This window comes from Notolepis coatsorum (assembly GCF_963971535.1).
Source record: "Notolepis coatsorum genome assembly, chromosome: 17".
Lineage (NCBI taxonomy): Eukaryota > Metazoa > Chordata > Actinopteri > Aulopiformes > Paralepididae > Notolepis > Notolepis coatsorum.
In genome coordinates, this window is record NC_140181.1 from 79,168,087 (window position 1) to 79,178,951 (window position 10,865).

Genomic DNA, 10,865 nt, shown 5'->3' on the forward strand with positions numbered 1-10,865 from the left:
TACTTTTCTGAAAGATTGCAAGTAATCTCTGGAAAGCACTAGATTTATAGATATCCTACTGCATTATTGCATGCGGGAAACACAATTTTACAGGTTCAATCAACTAATCGTAGACTAAGATCTTCTTTAGTCGAGGACCACCCTATATGGATGTGTGAATAGTCAGGTGTTTGTATGTGTTTTGCAACAAGTGCACAACCAGGGCATTACTACTGTCACGAAAACCTTGTATCGCCAAAAAGTTGGCTTGAATAAAAACTACTAGCCTTAGTTTCAGAATCACAACAATGACATTGAAATGACACTGTGGAATTTCAATAGGTTTCAACAGGCCTCGGCTAGCGGTCACGAAACTCAACATACTGTATAAAAGATTAAGTATAAATTGTATGATTTATCCCAAAAGATCTTGGGATTTACAAGGTTTTTGTACAACGGTAACTACAGTATATGCTTTTGAGAAAATAAGCTTCTGGATTCCAATTTGACCAAGGATTCTACTAGGATTAACCCAACTGTTTTTATGAAAATGTGTATATTTGTTTTGGAATGTGCATGTGCCTTGTGCCTTATTCCCATGACATGATAGGTCTATGAATGTGTGTGTGTGTGTGTGTGTGTGTGTGTGTGTGTGTGTGTGTGTGTGTGTGTGTGTGTGTGTGTGTGTGTGTGTGTGTGTGTGTGTGTGTGTGTGTGTGTGTGTGTGTGTGTGTGTGTGTGGCGCGTGTATGTGCGTGCATGCATGTGTGTATGTGTGTGTGTATATGTGTGTTCCTCCTTGGGTATTTGGCTGTAGATCAATGGTGCATATCTGAGGGGCTTAAGCAGCATTCTTACATGTGACCTGCAGCTGTTGTCAGCAGTAACTCCTAACAGTCTGTCTTTCTGTCTACCTGCCCGTTTCTCTGTCTGTCCACTAGTCATTCTATTGTATCTGTCCGTCTCACTGCTAGTCTGCTAGTGTATCGGTCTGCTTCTGTCTCGCTGTATACCTATCTGTTTGTATACCTATCTGACTGTATACCTATCTGACTATACCTATCTGACTACTATCTGACTGTATACCTATCTGACTATACCTATCTGACTGTATACCTATCTGACTGTATACCTATCTAACTGTATACCTATCTGACTGTATATTTCTCCATCTCTCGGTCTGCCCAGTATCAGTATACATGTCTGATCTGCTGGTCTTGTCTGCCTGTCTGTATCGCCACCTGACTCTCTGAATGCCTACTAGTCTGTCTATTTGTCTCTCTGTCCTCTGTTTGATGGGTAATGTCTGTCTCTCGGTCCACCTGAGAGCAGACTTGGGTCAACGGTCTGAATGTTTTCATATTCTGTACACTGAAATCCTCTTTGACTGACTGCTTCAGCCTGCTCCGAGATCCACATTTGGTGGGAACTCTTCTCTTTGGAACCACTGCCTCTGAGCTACAGACACACTGTATCACAAACCAACTGACCGCAGGGAGGGTTTCTAATAGAATTAGGTCCAGGTGTGGGCCTGAGTCCAGTCAAAACAATTATTTTGTTTTTTATTATTATTTCATTACCTCATAATGTGTTCCTATTATGTTGGCCGCATGTACATGTCGCAGTGCTGGGAGGCTGATTAAAACCTGGCGATACGTGAGATACTTTAAGAGGGAATGGAGAGAGGTCATATTTTCTCCAGCGATGGGGGATGTGTATTTAACGGAGCAGCGGAGGGCAGACCCACCGAAGCTCAGTTTAGTTACCTTAAGCAGGGTGAAGGAATGCCATGGGTCATAATTATTGGTTAAATATCGCTCCTCTTTACCAATGTTGACCGTATCGTGGTTTTTAAAGGAGGAACGGCAAAAGAAGGACTCTGCCGCACAAGGTTGTTGCTAGCCGTACCACTGCCCGCTGCTCCACTGCAACCCCCTGACACGTATGTCTGCCCACAGACCACGGATGCAGTCAGCTTGAAGCTAACGCCGGTGCAATTTAAAACATTGCATTGGTCCCTGTCAAATAAACGATAAACTAAAATGTCAAAGGTGGATGCTGACTAAATGGCTGTGGCACAAAAGCTAAATGGAAAGAAGTCAGTCACCACATAATGTGAACTGAGATACGTATATGGAGATATATTGTAGCACATTTTTGGCATATCTGGTAAATCTGTATCTTGGGTCAAAGCTTTTCGTGGACTGGTGGTTGGCTAGTGGATGTTGGCAGACAGACAGGTTGGCAGACAGACGGGCTCCCTGGCTGAAATGGCATTAGTACTGTAGGTGACAGTGGAGTGCAGTACATACAGACAGGCCCACCTCGCTAGGAAGGTCTAGCTGTCTAGATCCCATAGACAGGAAGAATGTACTGTATGTACATTTATTTTTAAGTGTTTTAGGTGGTGGAAGTGGTTACGGTAAGGGATAGATTCATGAACAACTTTTTAGGTGAAAATTATGACGAGTTGACGGTTTTGCATCTACAGTATGTGGAAAAAGTGACTATTCCCACGGACAAGTCCTTCCAGGCTATGGGATCTAGACACTACTGAAAAGAAAAGCTGGCTTTGAATTCCAATTGTAACATCACACTGCTGTAATATTCCTTTTGAGAAGACAGTTTTTATATCTAAATGTTTTAATCAACTAAAAACTATTATTATTGTTGAATAAGATGTATATAATATACTATGATGAAATTATTATTGTAACTAATCACTGAAAGTCAAACTACGTATTACTAGAATGTTTATGCTCAGTTACAAAATAAACTCTGACTGTTGAATTATGACCTGGCTGGAATGTTTTTCTGAAATAACCTCTTCATGTTTTTATTCATCACAAAGTTTTTGTTTAGTTTAATATGGTTTTAATCTAGTTTCATCAAGGGTTACATAATAAACCCATAATAAATACAATATATAATCATATATATCATACATACATGAAAAGTACAAAGTAGTATGACTGAGTATGTCTAGTCAATAGATCGATCCAGTTATAATAATAGTAATAATGTTGTACATTGTGTTTCCTTAAAGGGGAACTACGCCCATTTTCAGAATCCATGCAGGCCATTCCTGTGGTCTTAAGACAGTCCATAGAGAACCTCAACAACTCTCCCTAATCGTAAAACGAACGCACTAAAACTCTAACTTGTGATGTCATCAAGTATAAAGTCTAGAGCTGCTCCATAGGAAATTATGAGCTCTGATAGGAGTGGGTCTGAAGCAGCCAGAAGATGCAGAGCGCAGGAGCCTTGAGGGTGTGTAGTCAGAGACCATTGACCAGAGGTAGGAGGGAGCTGTTTGCCTCGCTGCACGGTGTGCCAGGTCAAGGACCTTGAAGCAGATTTGTGCAGCAATGGGAAGCCAGTCCAGCTCTCTAAGAAGTGGGATAGATGGTGAATATGACACAGACTAGAGCACCCAGGGGAATATTGTATAAGAGTATACGGGTACATTTTCTCTTTCAGAAGTGAGAACACTACTATGGAATAAAGCTCATTTGGGTATAAAAAGAAACATTCTGTGGGTCTCTCCCATTTATTGTGTTCAGAGCAGCTGAATGAATGAATGAAAACTTTATTTAACAGATTGCAGAATGGGTACAATACAGTACGGCTCAATACATACAATTGTTAAGGGGATGCAGACCAGAGAAAGACGTTTGTCTTGTTTACATCAGGGTCCCCCATTTTCAATTCATAGTAATCCAGACTTCATACTTGATTCTTACTTCCCTGGTTTTTGGCTTCGTGAGAGTAGCTCATGTTCACAAATATTGACTGAACTTTCCTAGACCATGAATATAACATGATATAACGGCAAATTCTTAATTTGGGTGTTGTTCCCTTATAAACCATTATGTGCTCAAAGCTTTTCAAATTATTATATTTATTAAACATTACAGGAACAATAGCATATTTCTGATTAAATCAATGGGTGGGTATTGCAGCCTGTTTGCAGGCCAACTTGCCAAGGCATAGATGCTTACACCCCAATGTGGGTGAATCTTTTTCTGAAAAAGCATGTCTGCAGCCTTCAATACGTCAGGCTTCCTGAATTAGACATACTAGTACACTCATTAGCCAGTAGGTGGCGGTCTAGAATCACAAATCCCATTCGAGTACTGCCGTTCACATGAATGTACTGATATATTATATTATCCCAGCCTTTCTTTCATATAACCGGACACACAAAAGCATGAATGAACCAAGGATTTAGCTGGGGGTGGTTGCCGCCGAGGACACACGATATTCCTTTGATCTTTCTTTAGTAGTCACGATAAAACCTTGCACAGCTCTGTGGCTGTTTTTTTTTAATTTTGTTTTATCAAGGCTTGAGTTAGCCCCTTTCCTGACTGCGATGTGCAAGCCAGGGGCTTTTGAATACGCAAAAGCCCCTGGCTTGCACATCGCAGTCACGAAAGGGGCTAGGCTTGAGTAGGAGTCCTGTTCAAGGGGCAGTGACCGTAATTCCTTTACCATCTCATTCGTGATGATCACCTAGGATGGCTTAGAGTACGACAGAGTACAGCAACTTGCAATGGGCCTGGTCTACAAGATACACTACACGACCAAGGTACCCATGTACATGTCAAAAATCTAAATACTTCCCAAAGGTCAGTGAATACCACGATCACAACACCAGAGGGAGCTCCACAAATCATGTTAAACCCAGATTCGTCTCAAACAAGGGACTAAACACGTTTCGCAATTATGCCACATCAATGTGGAACGCCCTACCTAAAGCTGTAAAGGAATGTGAATCACTACCCACTTTCAAAACCACTCTCAAAGAACACCTACGGGAGACTGCAATTCGAAACTGGCCCCTGTAAATGTCCTAACCCAACCCCCTCCAATGTACAGTAAATTACCTAGTATGGTTTTGTCAATATTCCAATGTACAGTTTTGCTTGTTTGTACAGTGTTTCCCCCCTCCAATGTACAGTAAATGACCTAGTATGGTTGTCAATATTCCAATGTACAGTTTTGCTTGTACAGTTGTACAGTGTTACCCCCCCCCCCCCAACCTCCTCCAACCCCCCCCCCCCCCCCCCCCCCAACCTCCTCCAATGTACAGTTTTTACGTCAAATGTATATACTCTCTTTTCTGGACTCTTTTTGTATCACAAACAGTAGGCTACTGTATTTGCAAATCTGGTATGTCATAAATGTATAGATGTAGCAGTACTGTCTATCTGTATGTCATGTATGTCATATATGTCCTGATGAATTAAAAATGGGGGACCCTGATGTAAACAAGACGAAAGTCTTTCTCTGGTCTGCATCCCCTTAACAATTGTGTGTATTGAGCTGTACTGTATTGTACCCATTCTGCAATCTGTTAATAAAGTTTTCAATCAATCAATCAAGGAACGTAAAACTGACCTCAGTCAGTATTCACAGGCAGCGGTTTGATATATTGTACATCATGTCAAATCTGTATACAGGCTCATAGGCCTCTGCGATATGGTCAACATATATCGCAATATTATATAATTTTCTTACTTTTGATGGTATAACAATATTTAAATTCAAGTTTTGTTTTGTTTTATTTGTCACATATAAAGGTATGTAATAATGTATATTACAGTGAAATGCTTGGTTCTGTATGAGCCTCCTGAGACTGAGAGCCTCCTGAATCTTTTTTTTAATAAAGACCAAACACTATACAGCCTACAATGTACAAAACGAAAGTACAAAATGCTAAAATTAGGTAGAGGTAGTGCAAATATTTTAGTAATAAATAGATCAAATATGGTGTAGTGTTAAAAAGTGTTCAAAGTGTCTAAAGTGAATGTTGAAGGTGAGTGTTTAAAGTGAGTGACTGTGTGTGGATGTGTGTGCAATAAATGTAGAATGGATGGGTTAGTGTAGCATATATAGTCCACATTGAGCATCCTGGTGGCCTGGGGATAGAAGCTCCTTTTGAGTCTCTCTGTACTGGCCATGAGACTCCAGTAGCGCTTGCCTGACCGCAGCAGTGCAAAGAGGCAGTTGTTTGGGTGAGTCTTTGACTATTCTCTTAGCCTTGGCCGGGCCCTGCAACGCCTGGTGTAAATGTCCTGGAGAGTTGATTGATTGAAAACTTTATTAACAGATTGCAGAATGGATACAATACAGTACGGATCAATACACACATTTGTTAAGGGGATACAGACCAGAGAAAGACTTTCGTCTTGTTTACATCAGGGTCCCCCATTTTCAATTCATAATGCAGTGGGAAGCCCACCTGCAATTGTGCGTTTGGCTGATTGAGCCACTCTCTGCAGTCTGCTGTGGTCATGTGCAGTGTGAAAGATATGACAGGTTTTCATTATGGTTATAACAGAAAAGTATGTAAGTAAACACCTTTTAATTCTGGCAAAGTGGTGTTTAGTCTTTTATATTTACATTTACATTTAGGTGACGCTTTTATCCAAAGCGACTTACAAGTTCTGTACGACAAGTCATCAGGAAGGGCACACCTCTATCAGCTGAGTAACAATGTTCATCAAAGTGTTGAGTGCTACAGTGTAGGTTAGTTTATTAGGACAAGTGCATGACAGTAAGGTTAGTTAGGGTTAAATTTGATTTTTTTTTTATTATTATTATTTCAGATAATGGTTGAAGAAGTGCGTCTTTAGTCGACGGCGAATGATTGGACGGGTTTCGGCTGTCCTAACTGGGGTGGGTAGTTCATTCCACCATTGTGGGGCAAGGACTGAATCTTTTAGACTGAATCTGTATTAGGAAGAGCTAGCAGATAACGAGACAGAGAGTTGAACAGAGGCCTGGCTGCGTGTTGCTTTTTAACAGCGGAGCAGTGCAAGAATGTGACAATTTGACCATGTGACCGCGGCAACGCGGGAGAGCGGCAGTGCGGAAATAGGCTGTCTCTAAGACAAACTCTAACCTTAACCAGCTCCTTAACAGCGCCTAAACTTAACCGTTCTAACCTTAACCAACTCCGAAACAATGCCTAACCTTAACCTTAACCTTAACCATGCCTAACCTTAACCTTAACCATAGAAAGAATATTGCCATTCTCTAAGACAAACTCTAACCTTAACCAGCTCCTTAACAGCGCCTAAACTTAACCGTTCTAACCTTAACCAACTCCGAAACAATGCCTAACCTTAACCTTAACCATGCCTAACCTTAACCGGCGAAAGAATACACGTTAAAAAAAAAATCACGTTAAAAAAAAAAAATTCATGGGATTCGAACTCGTCAACAACGGACTGCAGGACCGCTGCGCTGCCAGGTGAGCTGAGCGCCGAATGAAAATCATGGCGGATTAGGGCGGTTACATAATTCCGCAAGCTCTGCCGCTCCGCTCCGCGGTTGCCGCGCCTGCCGCGGGGCGTGTCGCAGCCAATCAGGGAAAACGCGGAAGCAACGGCAGCACTGCTCCGCTGTTATTAAGCAATAGGCGGCCTGGCTAAGACAGAGGCAGTGCCAAGGCCACATTCCTTAAGAGAAACATCAATAGGGCGGTTAGGTTGCCGAGCGGAGATTGCGTTCGTCACCAACCCCGGAGCTGTGAGCTGGATTCGCCTGTTCGAATCCAGCTCACAGCTCCGGGGTTGTCACCAGCTTGGCTGGCCGTCCACACTAATACAATTGGCTGTATTAGAGGGTGGGAGAAGCTGGCGGGGTGGGTCCGGGTCGTTGTAAACAGCGACTCCTACAGTTCGGTCGGGGCGCCTGCTAAGCGCGGATAGGACTTGAGGGGGATAGTGTGATCCTCCCACACGCTACGCCCTCTCAATGAGAATCCGCGCTGCCAGGTGAAAAGAAGCGGTGATTGGCTGGACGTGTGTCGGAGGAAGCACGTGGTAGCCTCCACTCTCCCAGATGATCTGACTGTGGGGGGTAAGTGCGCAGCGACCAGGAAGGGACTGGGAATTGGCATACGACTAACATTGGAATGGGAGAAAATCGGAGGAAAATGGAGGGGGAAAAAGATCAATAATAAAAAAAAAAAAAGAGGGAGAGAGAGAGAGAGAGAGAGAGAGAGAGAGAGGCTGGTAGAGACAGAGAGAGAGAAGCTGGTAGAGAGGGAGAGATGTTGCCTAGGTAATGACGGGTAGATAACAAATTACAGAAAGACAGGGGGGCGGCTGGGTGGCGCAGCGGACATTGCGCTCGTCACCAACGCAATAGACACCGGGTTCGACTCCGGCTGTCTGCATTGCCTCCGGCTTGGGCCAGCCATCATACTAACTCAATTGGCAGAGTTAGAGGGTGGAAGTCGATGGGTGGTAATCTGGACGTTGTGGACAGTGACTCCTACAGGTCGGTTGGGGACGCCTGCACAGCAGAGACAGGAAATGGCGGGGGTAGTGTGAGCCTCCCACGCGTTACACCTTGCCAATGAGAGTCCGCGCTGCCTCCTCGTGTACCGGAGGGGACACGTGATGCAATGCTTCTATCCTCCCTACAACCGGCCAGTGGGGGACATATGCGAGCAACGTTCAAGACAGGGGAGGGAAGAATTGGCACAATGGAATTGGGATGGGAGAAAAAATAGAAAAAGAGGAGAAAAAAGTGGATAAAAAAAAAGAAAGACGGGTAGATCGCTTATTAGGTTCAGTTGTTTCTCGCTACCAGAATAGACTGACACACTGAGAGAAGAAGAGCAGAGCCACCATCCTATATTGAGGGGGGGAGGGGAAAGAACGGACCACGAGGAGAGAGCTAGTGAGCTAGGAGAAATAGGCCGCACAACCAAGAGAGATAGAACTTATTAATTGAGTTTCTTAGCTTTCCTTAGACTTTCAATTTGTTTGGCATTCTGTGTGAGCCCTTTGTTTATGTAAATAAACGATCCTTTCTGATACAACCTGGACTTTCAACATTTTGTCTACGAATGCAAAAATAATACAAAACAATACACAACGCAGAGATGGCCAGGAGAGGCTATGGAGGCTGATAACGATCAATGACAGGCTGAAGAATGACTCAAATCTAACAAGTGCTATTCCCAAACCAGGAGGTGATGTTACCAGTCAGGATGCTCTCTATTGTGCATGAATAGAAGTTCTTTAAGATCTTCTGACTCACTTTGAACTTCCTTAGACGCCTAAGGAAGTAGAGGCGCTGCTGTGCCTTCTTCACTACACTGTCTATGTGTGCGGTCCATGTCAAGTCCTCGGATATGTGGACTCCGAGGTACTTGAAATTGTTCACGCTCTCGACCGGCGCCCCATAGATGCTGAGGGGGCTGTAGTTCCTTGCCCCAGACCTCCTAAAATCCACAATCATCTCTTTGGTTTTGCTGACCACAGCGCCAGGTTCTCCACCTCTCCCAGGTAGGCCCTCTCGTCGTTAGCAGAGATCAGGCCCACCACAGATGTTGTCCAGGTGTGATGCTGCTGTGTGCAGCACATGGGCTATGGTGACTTCTGTGGACCTGTTGGGTGGTATGCAAATTGCAGGGGGTCCAGGGTGTTGGGGAGGGAGTAACAGATGTAGCCCTTCACTAGCTTCTCAAAGCACTTCATGGCTATGGAGGTGAGAGCTACAGGGTGATAGTCGTTGAGGCAAGCGGGATGGTTTTTTTGGGTACAGGGACAATAGTGGACTTTTTCATTGGTGTTTGTTTTTTTCCAGTGCAAATTACAATGTGATTTAACTCTTTTTCTTACGGTAATACAACTGTCATTGTTCATTTTCATTCAGAAGGGTATATTTTAATCTAAATGTTATCCCAAATGTCCTTATAATACTCCTGCAAGGTATGTGACAATTTTGAGATGAACTTAATAATAAATACATTGATTAAAACAAGAATACATCGATTACATGTTACGATTTCTATATTGACAACAGTAGTTGAAAATCCATACCTTTGCAACGCATGGATCCTTGACGGTATACCTCCCAGCCCTAGTTTGATATTCTGAACATGGCTCATTAGCTACACAGTACTTGACCACTGTGATGTTGTAGAGTGAAAAGCTCTAGCAATGCACTTATCGTCTTCTCCAGAATCAGACAAGAAGATAGATACCAGCCGGATAGCTTTCTACTGAATGCACAGAAAGGAAAAGGGAAAGACAGTAAGCGCATTTCCCATAATGTTGGCATGTATCAATCTTGTGAGCCGTATACAGGTACATCCTGAAGTGTAGTCAGTGTGATTGCAACGTTGATGTAATACATTAACGGGCAGTAACACAGTGTGCAGGCCCTTATCGTTGATATGGATCCTGGAAGAGCTGTTTAAAGATGCAACGATATGAGGAACATCTCTCTCTCTCTCTCTCTCTCTCTGTTTGTATCTTTTTGTCTCTCTCAGAAATAAGTATATATGAGGAACACTCTCTCCTTATCTCTCTGGGGAGGGGGGAATACAAAAACCCCTCTCTTTCTGTCTCCATCTCTATGTTACACCATCCCTCTCTCTGAAATATCTAGGCTATTAGCGCGAGACATTTTGAGAGGACCCACATTAGTAACAAGTCCCCAAGGATCTACTTTTGAAAAACCTAGCGGACATGAGGTCCTGTCCATCTGAATTACCATCTGCGTGTGTTGAGAAGATACAGTATTTCAAAGTTGCATGTCTACTGTCGGATGCAAACCTTGTAGCTTGCAGTAACAGTCACGCGAATTTTCAGGCGAATGGGCTCATTCCGTGATATCTTTAGCTGCGACCAGCAGCTCTATAGCCCGATCTGTTGGTTGGTTGGTTAGTTGTTCCATAAAACCCACCCCCTCTATGAGGAGCTAGCCAAAATGAGGAGCATGTTCAGCCACAGACCCCCGGCCCCGACTGGTATCTATTCCCACTTTATCCAATCAGGAGAGATATTTTTACTTAATTCAAGTATTCTTGCCAAGCCAAATTTGCTTACTGCACTGGCAGATTATTTTACACATTTTCT

The 10,865-nt window shown here is 43.3% G+C and overlaps 1 long non-coding RNA gene across 1 annotated transcript; it reads right to left on the reverse strand.

Moving 5' to 3' along the window:
- Positions 1-589: 589 nt before the first annotated feature.
- Positions 590-2,756, reverse strand: LOC311244309. The gene is made up of 2 exons (XR_014620687.1): positions 1,066-2,756; positions 590-1,024 (listed from the first exon to the last, which is right to left on the reverse strand). It is a non-coding gene; the product is annotated as an uncharacterized lncRNA (long non-coding RNA).
- Between the last annotated feature and the right edge of the window lie 8,109 nt (positions 2,757-10,865).